A 12497-nucleotide genomic window follows, 5' to 3' on the forward strand; every position below is an offset into this window, starting at 1 on the left:
CAGAAAAGTAAAAAAAAAAAAAAAATGGCGCAGGCTCATTGGCCACTTGGTCATTTTTCTGTCATATCTCCTCTATGTATCTGCTTCTAACGATGGAAATCTTCCTCTTCAGGTTTTTCATGTTTAACCACTTCCCTTCCGGCCCATGTATATAAATGGCCGGAAGAGAGCAGTGCAGGAGAGGGTTGCCGTTCATAAACGGCGCCTGCATTTTCAGCTTGTGCTCGCTCCCTGGGAACACCGATCGCTGTACTGATCTGTGTGAGGTCCCGATCATGTGATCACTGATTGGCCAATCAGTGATCACATGAATAGTAGTAAGCAAGATGTCACTTCTGACATCATTGCTTACTATGTGTGAAATCTGTGAATGATCGCAGAGATCACATGGAACAAGGCTATTCACAACAGCGTTGTACCATGTGACAAGCTGCGACCAATCACAGTTCTCACAGTATTTCTCAATGGCTGCAAGAATGCAGCCAGAGAGAAGGAGAAATTATTGCTTTTACAGCCTTTATGAGTGTAAAAGCAATCAGTGTAAAAAGAAAAAAAAATCTTCATAACCCCCCACAAGTAGTACAGTGTCACTATGGTGACACTGTACTGCTAGGGTGAAAGTATGTTAAAAAAAAAAAACATAAATAAAAAAAAATTAAAAATAAAAATGTAAACAAAAATTTTCAAAAATTATAATTTTTGGTTATAAACTAATTTGGGTTATTTTTTTTACTAAAAAAATAGCTGAATACATTTTTGCCAAGATTTAGTGAAGTGAATAAATACCACCAAAATAAAGTTTTATCTGTCTCAAAAAAATGCTAAAACATTAATGGGTACAGTGTTGCATGACCGTGCAATTGTCATTGAAAGTGTGATAGCGCTGAAAGCGGAAAATTGGCCTGGGCAGGAAGGGGGTAAAAGTGTCCAGATTTGAAGTGGTTAAGTCAACCTGTAGGTTAAATCTAGTTTTGCACCTTGACAATTAAAATGTAATAGTTCTCTCGGAAGGAGGTACTGTATATAACCTGCTGGAAACTAATACTGCATCTTCTGAGCCTTAAAATAAAAGCATTAAAAATCTCACCCAATAGGCCCTATCTCATCTATACTACATATTTGTAAATGCTCAGCCTTAATAAGAAAACCTATCATGAGAGAAATGTGTAGGGTTTCTCTGCTAACCTCCATCAGAAAATGCATACCAAGCCATAATAGAAAAAAACATATTCATTACATCTCATCAACACATACACAATATTCTTTTTATTTTTTATGCTGCAATTACAGAAAAATATATGTTGATCTGTCAGAAATCCCATGTGCTCCCAACTTTCTGCTTGGGATGACAACACAGTGACTCTGCTTGCTTGACTACAGAACTCCTGCTATTACCAGCTTTCTCTGTCCCTCTCAACATTCATATATACAAAATACTGTATATGTATACAGTGCCTTGAAAAAGTATTCATACCCCTTGAAGTTTTCCAGATGTTGTCATGTTACAACCAAAAACAGAAATGTATTTTATTGGGGTTTTATGTGCTAGACCAACACAAAGTGTCACATAATTGTGAAGTGAAAGGAAAATAATAAATGGTTTTCAAAATTTTTTACAAATAAATATCTGAAAAGTGTGGTGTGCATTTATATTCAGCCCCCATACTCTGATACCCCTAACTAAAATCTAGTGAACCAATTGCCTTCAGAAGTCACCTAATTAGTAAATAGTCCACCTGTGTGTAATTTAACTACTTGCCCTCCAGAGTATTTACCCCCCTTTCTGACCAGGCCATTTTTGCGATACCGCACATCGTTACTTTAACTGACAGTTGCATGGTCATACAACTCTGCACCCAAATTTATGTCCTTTTTTTGCACAAATGGAGCTTTCTTTTGGTAGTATTTGATTGCCTCTGTGTTTTTTATTTTTTGCGCTGCAAACAAAAAAAGACAGACAATTTTGAAAAAAAAAACCCAATATATTTGACTTTTTGCTATAAAACATATCTAGTAAAAAAATGTATAATTCTAATTTCGTCATAAATTTAGGCCAAAATGTATTCTGCTACATGTCTTTGCTAAAAAAAAATCCCAATACGTGTAAATTAATTGGTTTAAGTGAATTAGGTGAAAGTTATAGCATTTACAAATGACAATATATATACTGGAATGTTTTTATATACTAGCAATGGTGGCGATCAGCGACTTATAGCGGGACTGCGGCGGGCATTCTGACACTGGGGGGGAACTGACTAACTGCCACTGACATCCCCAGTGAAACTAATACAGCAATCAGTGCTAAGAAAAAGCACTGACACTGTACTAATAACACTGGGCAGGAAGGGGTTAACATCTGGGGCGACCAAAGTGTGCTGTGTGCTGTTTTACAAATGGTGCTGTGTGTGATTTACTGTGTAAGCATGCTGCTTTGTATCGCTCTGCTATGCAGAGAAATACAAAGCAGCATGCTGGTGCTGACAGGGGAGAGATCTGTATTGTTTACATACAGACCTTTCCCCTGTCAGTGTTCCTTGGTGATCGACGGGTGCCAGCGGTGAATCTCCGACCGGGACCCAGTGATCGACAGCTGAATCCGCCAATGGGACTACAAAGGGCAGTCCGCGCGCACATGGGTCCCTTACCTGGAAATACAAAATCACGTATATATACATAATTTTGCGTGGCCCTGCCGCCCTGTAGCAGTAGTTCTGCTATAGGGCAGTCGGGAGGTGGTTAATCTCTGTAACCCTGTTCTTTGAAGCCATCAGAGGTTTGTTAGAGAACATTAGTGAATAAACAGCGTTATGAAGGCCAATGAACACACCAGACAGGTCAGGGATAAAGTTGTGGAGAAAGTTTAAAGCAGGGTTAGGTTATAAAAAAATATCCCAATCTTTGAACATCTCACGGAGCACTGTTCAATCTATCATCCAAAAATGGAAAGAGTATGACAACTGCAAACCTACAAGACATGGACGTCCACCTAAACTGACAGGCCAGGCAAGGAGAGCATTAATCAGAGAAGCAGCCAAGAGGCTGGAGGAGCTGCAGAGGTCCACAGCTCAAGTGAATCTGTCCACAAGACAATTATTAGTTGTGTACTCCACAAATCTGGTCTTTATGGAAGAGTGGCAAGAAGGAAGCTATTGTTGAAAGAAAACCATAAGAAGTCCAGTTTGCCGTTTGCTAAAAGCCATGTAGTGGACACAGCAAACATGTGGAAGAAGGTACTCTGGTCAGAAGAAACCAAAATCAAACTTTTTGGCCTAAAAGCAAAATGCTGTGTGTGGTGGAAAACTAACACTACACATCACCCTGAACACACCATCCCCACCGTGAAACATGGTGGTGGCAGCATCATGTTGTGGGGATGCTTTTTTTAGCAGGGACAGGGAAGCTGGTCAGAGTTGATGGGAAGATGGATGGAGCCAAACACAGGGCAAAAAATGTCACTCTCTAGATGTGCAAAGCTGGTAGAGACATGCAGCTGTAATTGCAGCAACAGGTGGTTCTACAAAGTATTGACTCAGGGGGGCTGAATACAAATACACACCACACTTTTCAGATTTTTTTTGAAAAAAAATTTGAAAACTATTTATAATTTTCAAAATAAGTATATATAATCAATAAATGCGTGGTGCAATAAATCAAACACAATATACCCCTACAGGTATAAAACCAAAGTGATCAATAAGTAATTAATAGTGTCATACGTGTATATCCTTAAAGGGAATATTACATGCAAAAGTGACATATATAATCATAAATAATAAAGTGACAAAACACATAACAGTGCTCAAAACAATGAAGAAATCTTTAATTTCAAGAAAAGTCCAAACAATCAATAATAATGATACTAATGATGACGCAATGCTTGGTGCAAGTCTTCACACTTCACTCTTCATGCAATGTAATGTGCAGTGTGCGTGATTCACACGTGACAATCCTTTAACAGCTAAAATGCCCCCTCACCTCCTTACTTAGACCCCAAAGGGCCAGCACGCTTTAAGGATCACACGATCCTATCAGATTGGATTCCTCTCTGGGTATCGCTTTCCACCTCCAGCTTCCACCAGATTTAACAGCCAGCTCTTGCCAATATCCCAGAGAGGAGGCTGTACCTTGCTTTGTACCTGGTGGATGCAGGAGTGCTGTGACAGCAAGGAGCAGCTTATGAAGGAGGTTGTGGCAGACCGGTCACATGTAGCAAGGGAACATGTGGGTGAGGACGGTGTCTGGGCGCCCCCACCATCACATCAGACACCGTCCTCACCCACATGTTCCCTTGCTACATGTGACCGGTCTGCCACAACCTCCTTCATAAGCTGCTCCTTGCTGTCACAGCACTCCTGCATCCACCAGGTACAAAGCAAGGTACAGCCTCCTCTCTGGGATATTGGCAAGAGCTGGCTGTTAAATCTGGTGGAAGCTGGAGGTGGAAAGCGATACCCAGAGAGGAATCCAATCTGATAGGATCGTGTGATCCTTAAAGCGTGCTGGCCCTTTGGGGTCTAAGTAAGGAGGTGAGGGGGCATTTTAGCTCTTAAAGGATTGTCACGTGTGAATCACGCACACTGCACATTACATTGCATGAAGAGTGAAGTGTGAAGACTTGCACCAAGCATTGCGTCATCATTAGTATCATTATTATTGATTGTTTGGACTTTTCTTGAAATTGAAGATTTGTTCATTGTTTTGAGCACTGTTATGTGTTTTGTCACTTTATTATTTATGATTATATATGTCACTTTTGCATGTAATATTCCCTTTAAGGATATACATGTATGACACTATTAATTACTTATTGATCAGTTTGGTTTTATACCTGTAGGGGTATATTGTGTTTGATTTATTGCACCACGCATTTATTGATTATATATACTTATTTTGCATTTAGTGCTGCACTGTTTATTTTATATTGTTCATTTACTTATTTTGGGTATAAGTTTAGTGCCAGCAGCTTTGTTCTAAGGGTAGGATTCCATGTAAGCGCAGGAGGTTTTTTGTTAATTATTTATAATTTTCCTTCCACTTCACAATTATGTGCCACTTTGTGTTGGTCTATCACATACAATTCTAATAAAATACATTTTATGTTTTTTGGTTGTAACATGACAAAATGTGGAAAATTTCAAGGAGTATGAATAGTTTTTCAAGGCACTGTATATCAGTGTTTTTCAACCTTTTTTGTGCAAAGGCACACTTTTTTCATGAAAAAAATCACGAGGCACACCACCATTAGAAAATGTTAAAAAAATTTACCTCTGTGCCTATATTGACCATATAGTAATTCATCCCCCATAGTAATTCATCCCCCATAGTAATTAATCCCATATATAGTAATTCATCCCCCATAGTAATTCATCCCCCATATAGTAATTCATCCCCCATAGTAATTCATCCCCCATAGTAATTCACCCCCCATATAGTAATTCATCCCCCCTATAGTAATTCATCCCCCATATAGTAATTCATCCCCCATATAGTAATTCATCCCCCTTATAGTAATTCATCCCCCCTATAGTAATTAATCCCCCCTATAGTAATTAATCCCCCATATAGTAATTCATCCCCCATAGTAATTCATCCCCCATATAGTAATTCATCCCCCATATAGTAATTCATCCCCCATAGTAATTCATCCCCCCTATAGTAATTCATCCCCCATATAGTAATTCATCCCCCATAGTAATTCATCCCCCATATAGTAATTCATCCCCCATAGTAATTCATCCCCCATATTAATTCATCCCCCATATTAAGTCCCCAAGCCCCCCCTGTGTCAATTCACTTACCTTTGCTCCGCGCGTTCCTCTCGCCGTTCCGGTGTAGCATGAAAATCTGTCTCCTATGAGGATCTGTCCCCCTCGACGTATCTGCGCATGTGCCAGTTTCAGGCATTAGCAGCTGATCGGCGATCTCCGGCACATGCGCAGATACGTCGAGGGGGACAGATCATCCTGACAGTATCACGCTCCGCGGGCCGGATTAAAAGGTCCGCCGGGCCGTATACGGCCCGCGGGCCGTAGTTTGCCCATTGCTGTTCTAATGATTGGTCTATTTGTGAGCCGAGGCCACATGTTACGGATGAAATTGCAATTTTTCCCACGGCACACCAGACAATATCTCACGGCACACTAGTGTGCCGCGGCACAGTGGTTGAAAAACGCTGCTGTATATAGTCATTGTTAACCCAATACAACAGTGCTAATGCCTTGATTCCCCACACAGAAATGTCTCTAGTTCTGAAGGCGAGGGTGATGTCAATAAGAAGTTAGCTCCCAAATAAGACAAAAAACTGAGACATCGTCAAATTTACAAAAAAAAAAAATTGGGGGGATTTAGAGAGAGAAAGGCCTGGGACCCAAGTGGTTAGAGTGGATTCAGAATTAATTGGGTTCCCAATACAATTTATTGTGGATCTTATCATTTTAGCACTCCATACTTGGCTGTAGTCCGCAGCAACTATTATAGTGACTCAAGGTCTAAATGTTATCATTAGACTTTGTGGGGCTATTTGGGAGATTATTACTGGCAGGTGAACTTAAAAGTGAACCAACTGTATGAGATATTAAAATGATGAGTATTGGATGAGATAAAATAACTGGCAGAGACTTCATAGCAATATAGTCGCAAGATCAGAAATGCATCCATTAGGTATCTCAAAGGTCATTAGAGTTTTGTAATTCAAGAATTGATCCAACTCACTTACCTGTCAGCAAATTATCTGAATTTTTTTTAAATGTACAATGACATGTTTACTATGCAGTTAATGATTGAAGAAGTGTGTACGCATACACTACTGAGCAAAAGTAGGTGTGAAAAAATGCTGTAAAATAAGAATGCTTTTAGAAATAGAAGTGTTGATAGTTCATTTTTATCAATTAACAAAATGGAAAGGGAAAATCCAAATCCAATCAATATTTGGTGTGACCACTCTACACTTTGCCTTCAAAACAGCATCAATTCTTCTAGGCACACTTTCACATTGTTTTTGAAGGAACCCAGCAGGTAGGTTGTTCCAAACAAACTTGGAAGTGTCAAGCCTTTCCTCTCTTTGATATATCCAGTCGCCTGTCTTTTTAATTTAATTTAATAATGACCAGCGGCTGTGCTAAGTATTTAGCCTTTTTTCTCCCATTGAGAATAACTGCAAGTTAATTTTTTGCATAAATGGGTGGGTCTTAACCCACTATAAATAGGAAGTTGAAATGCAGGAATCTCATTGGTCCTGACGAAGCTGAGTGAGATACGCCCATCGGCGAAACGCGTTGACGTCATACGTCAGATACGTCACTTCCGGTCATGCGCACTAGGTGGAACGCACGCCGACCTACAAGGAGGTAGCCATTTTCACATGCCATGAGTCATGCTAAGGCAGTACAGGCGCCATGGAGAGGTCGGAACCCGCGATATGTCGGCTGATGTAAGCGGTGGTTCCCTGGTTCCACATGGCAGCACTTATGAAGGACTTCTTTTCCTTTCCTATTACCCATTGCACAGGTGGTGAGTGGACTGTTACAGGACATTAGATAAAAGGTCCCATGCGATTTATATGACAATAATGTCTACCATAGAGTGAAAGCTCTTACAGTGACTATTCTCATATTGCTTGTCTTACTACAAGATGGGGACATTATGGTGCTTCACATAGAAACAAGGCATACCACGTATATTTCAACAGGCGGAAGATCCTTTGGGCCTTATCTTGTTTCCAACAAAAAGTGGTTTGCAGTCCACATGTTGTGGTGAAGAAACCATTTAAAGCAGTGTTCTGCTACTTGCATCTATTTCTCCATCAAGGCAACAATCGGGGCTCTTTTTATTTTAAGAGTCCTAATAACCAGTCACCTTTATTATAGATTAATGGGCCCCAACCACATGTGCCGGCATAGGATTGTACTGCATTATCTATGTGATATCCATCTATTGCCTAATATAGGCTTATGGTTATGCCTCTCTTTTGACGATTACTGTGCTCGCTGTACTGCATGCATGTGATATGATATACCCTTGGTATAATTTTTGGAAATCCCCCCATATGGGGTATAACCTATATGGTTATGACATATGTCTATATATATAGCATGTGACACTGTATACCTATGGTATAATTTTTGTATACACCTCCCTTAGGAAATGTCAACCTATGTGCCAGTGCGGCAAGGACTTTAGACTATAGCGGTCATTGTCCTTGTTGCACATCTATCCAGACCGGTCTTGGTGTCATTTTATATGGTTTTAGGTCTGTGTGTATTGTCTCATACTGAGGTGATGGTAAACCAGGGCGATTGCCCATATGTCAAATATTTATGTGTAATAAAGCATAATTTTTGGAAATTTTTCTGAGTATCACATTCTGTTCATAATGTAGCCGCTTTTCTGTGAATTCCTTTTCACAAATTCCTTTTTTCTGCATGCCTTTTTGGGCTACTGAATGGAAGCCATCTATTGGGTGATACGGTAATTTATTTTGCAACCTCTAAAAAACTACCTTTATTCATTGTGTCTTTTGGGTTCTTATGGACCTTTTCCTATAGAGGTTATCTGACTTTGATAATTTGGTTGACCATCACCTCGGTTGATGAGTTTTTTATTTTTTAAGGTGGCTGGAATACATTGATTGGAAAGGCTTGTTTTCATGGCATTTATACCAGGAGAAGAGGTTGAGTTGGAAATGCATAAAGCATTCGCAGTAGAAGGTCCGGGTGTGCCTACTGAGGACGAGGACATTAAATAAAGTTTCGGGAACATAAAAAGCTGGTTATTAAACGTCTTAACCGGAAATGGGATGTATGCTTCTTGGAAGCCTACATTAGACAGAGTATTATCCCACGCGGCCTGAGGAGTAAGGTAGTCCCGGCTGAACATCTACATAATGAAAGGTTTCTAGAGAAATGGAAAGTGCTATGCATAGAACATGGGATTAACGGTATGAAACTCATAGTTGAGGAAGAAAAACTGCAACTTGAAGAATTAGATCTGGCCATCAGTAAAAGTGTATCAGGATTAGACCCTTTTAAAAATCAGGAGAATTTTGAAAAATATAATGAACAACTTAAAAAGGAAGTTGAAAAAGTTCAAAAAAATCTTAGAACTACTAAACAAACTAAATTTAGACGTGACCTTAAAGATTGGGAAACAGGAGAGATTTTTGATCTCACTACAAAAAGAGGTAGAAGTCGATCTAAACGAAGAGTGTTTCGTTCACATTCTAGATCAATGGGGGAAACCGTGTCTAGTGAAAGTGATTCTGAAAATCTCGGGAAATCTGTATCTTTTTTTAGACCAACAAGATGGAGAACCTCCCCGAATCAATCAACTACAGATGGGAAGAAGATCCAAAAAGAAAATAGAGGAATCCTTAAAAAGCAAACATCAGGAGGACAAGGGCAGAACAAGAAGTCAGAGGAGGTAGTAGATGAAATTACCCATGATAAGAAGGTAATCAACTTGGCTAATTTTCCACTCAGAAGGGAACATATTTCTTTATTAAATAAAGGTATGTCCTTTTCACCAGTGACCCCCATGGATGAATTCGAAGTATTCAAAGATGTTAATTTATTTTTAAGAAAAGTTTTTTTAAGAATGATACATGGTAATCCCACAATGTTGGAAGATATGGCTTCTGACTCTTCCATGGAGGATCGCAAAATGCTCGATATGCTGATATCTCTCATGGAGGAAAGTGATGATGGTGATGAGAATGAAGTAGACCTGGATAATCACAATGATGTGATTAGAAAAGTCGATCTAAATATTAGATCGACAAAAATGCCAAAAATACGTTCCAACATGAGGATATCGGCATTTCTAGATTTAGTTGCTGATGATCTAAAAAATCTTGAGTGGAGAATGCCAATTGGTGACAATCTTACAAAGAAAGAAAGAAAAGCCCTCAAAGAATTAAAAGAGACCAAGAATATTGTAATTAAGAGAAGTGATAAGGGGGGCAATGTAGTTATTTTAAATGAACAAAACTATGTTAAAGAGGTGAAGCGCCTACTGGGAGATTCATCTACGTATAGGAAAGTAGCCACTAATCCCTTTCATGTGGTGGTAAAAAAATTAAATTCCATCTTAACATTGGGAAAAGAGGTGGGTCTTCTAACTAAAAAAGAGTATGAATATCTGAGAATTGAAGAATTTAATCACCCTACCTTTTATATCATCCCTAAAATACATAAAAATCAAGAAAATCCTCCAGGTAGACCCATTGTTTCTGCCATTAATGGCCCCCTAGACAAAACAGGGAAATATATTGATCTGTTCCTCAAAGATATGGTTCCTAATCTTTCCTCCTATGTAAGAGATACTAAAGATGTGTTGGCCAAAATTGAAAATTTAATTATTAATGAAAACTCCATTCTAGTGGGAATAGATGTGGAATCACTTTACACATCGATCCCACATGAATGCGGTTTGAGATCGGCCTTTTACTTCCTTGACAAAACATACCCTACTTTAGGAGGACAGAATGAGTTTATTAGTGAGTTGCTGGATTTTGCATTACGACATAATTTTTTCCAATTTAATAACATCTTTTATCAACAGATTAGAGGTACTAGTATGGGGGCACCGTGGGCTCCGGCCTATGCATGTTTGCACTTAGGTTTTTGGGAGGAGCAGGTCGTCTTTAGGTCAACAAGGTTTCTTGCAAATGTCCAGATTTGGTTGAGATATATAGATGATGTTTTCCTTGTATGGAGAGGAACATCAGAGGAATTAAAACTCTTTATGGAGGAGTTAAATCAAAACTCCTTTAACATTGGACTTACATATGTGTTTGATGAAAGGTGTATTTCCTTTCTTGATCTGGAAATTAGACTTGAGAACGGGAGACTCCTCACAAAAACGTTTAGGAAACCTACTGCTGCTAATACCCTATTAGAGGCCAGAAGCTATCATCCACGTTCACTGATTTCAGGAATTCCAGTGGGACAGTTCCTGAGATGTCGGAGAAACTGTTCGAATATTAATGATTTTAGGATAGAAGCACGGGATCTTTATAGAAGATTTAGGGAACGGGGGTATTCTCACTCTCAAATCAGAAAAGCTCAGAGATGGGCATATCAAACTGACCGTAAGGATCTATTATCTCCCAAAAAGGATGAGACGGTCAAATTAAGTGAGCAACCTGTTAGAATGATAACCCAATTTGGAGCTCAATGGCAAGCTGTGAAACAAATATTAGAAAAACACTGGAAGATTTTAACCCAATGTCCCAAATTGAGTAAAATTGTAGGTGAGCGCCCCCAAATGGTAGCAAGAAGAGCACCAAATCTTGGTGACCTCCTTATCCATTCTGACTATCAACCGTTAAAACAGACAACATGGTTAAAATCACATACTAAAGGGATGTTTAAATGTGGAAAATGTCAAATTTGCAAATATGTGGATCGTACAGACTCCTTCTATGATTCAAGAAATAGCACTCATTATAAAATTCAAAGTCTTATAAATTGTTCTACAGTGAGAGTATTATACATTTTGACCTGTCCCTGTAAAAAGATATATATTGGTAAGACCAAAAGACAACTTAAAGTACGAATAGGTGAACATTTTAGAGATATTAGATCTAATGACCCTGAAAGTAATCTTGCCCAACACTATGCTAAATATCATGGAGGTAAACTGGATGGCACTAAAGTGAAAGGTTTCTATGCATTGCACTTTCCTCAAAGGAGAGGTGATTTTGATAGGGAATTGCTAAAAAAGGAGAAATATTGGATATATAAACTTGATACATTGTACCCAAAGGGGTTAAATGTGGAATGTGATCTCCAAGTATTTTTGGATAAATAGATCTATAGGGATATATATTTTCATATTGCCATGTTATGGCCAATCTGTGGTAATTCTTCTTTTCTGTCAATGGTTAGACAATATGTTAAATTATTAAGGTAAACCTTCCTTCTTTGGGGAGGTATCTAATAGCCTGATGGTACATATTTGAATATAAGTTTAGAAGTGGAGAAGGGACTAACTATTGAGCTAGCTATTCTCCTCTCCTTTGAAAATAATTGTATACTAATAAGTGGTTAATTTGAAGTTTAGGTATCTTTGGCAAAATAACCCATAGAGGGATTCGTTAATTAACATCGCCATCTTGTGGCGGTTTTGCGGTAATTATTATTGTGTTCTTAGATACCTTTGACTTAATGAATAGGTTTGGAGATTCTTTCATTAATATTGCCATCTTCTGGTGAATGTGTGGTAATTTTTCATTTGATTATTTTTTATTTCTTTTTGCATTGTTGGAAGTGTCAAGCCTTTCCTCTCTTTGATATATCCAGTCGCCTGTCTTTTTAATTTAATTTAATAATGACCAGCGGCTGTGCTAAGTATTTAGCCTTTTTTCTCCCATTGAGAATAACTGCAAGTTAATTTTTTGCATAAATGGGTGGGTCTTAACCCACTATAAATAGGAAGTTGAAATGCAGGAATCTCATTGGTCCTGACGAAGCTGAGTGAGATACGCCCATCGGCGAAAC

The sequence above is a fragment of the Staurois parvus genome, unplaced genomic scaffold, assembly GCF_062004578.1.
Source record: "Staurois parvus isolate SC_StPar_1 unplaced genomic scaffold, SC_StPar_1.0 ptg000548l, whole genome shotgun sequence".
Lineage (NCBI taxonomy): Eukaryota > Metazoa > Chordata > Amphibia > Anura > Ranidae > Staurois > Staurois parvus.